The sequence below is a fragment of the Penaeus monodon genome, chromosome 21, assembly GCF_015228065.2.
Source record: "Penaeus monodon isolate SGIC_2016 chromosome 21, NSTDA_Pmon_1, whole genome shotgun sequence".
Classification (NCBI taxonomy): domain Eukaryota; kingdom Metazoa; phylum Arthropoda; class Malacostraca; order Decapoda; family Penaeidae; genus Penaeus; species Penaeus monodon.
The window spans coordinates 10,766,859-10,767,309 of NC_051406.1; positions in this window are offsets into that span (position 1 = coordinate 10,766,859).

The following is a 451-nucleotide window of genomic DNA, read 5'->3' on the forward strand; positions in this document are numbered from 1 at the left end:
AAAATTTGAAAATGGCAATTTTCGAAATTTATTAAAACTTGAGAAAAGCAAATGGAAGAATCTCATAACAGATGTGAACAGCAAAATAAGGTTTAATACATATAATGGAAATGAAATCTTGCATAAATTTACAACACATGTTGCTTTGAGAAATGTACACTGACCATAGACCACAAACAAAAAGTAGAATAGAATATGTTTCAGGATATGATCCTTAGTGTATAACTTAATTATGTGTTTATTAGATGATTTTAAAAACAACACAGGATTAAAATAGGTACCAGCATACATATACACACCCTGTGCTATTTATTTGCTCTTGACAGGTGCACCAGCGAGTTATGCATAATACCTTTTTTTTTTTCTTTGACCTTCTGTTCCTTTTATCATCATAAAGTAATGTATGAGAAACATTTGATTAGATAGGTGTAGGAAAGAAAAAAAAAAAACA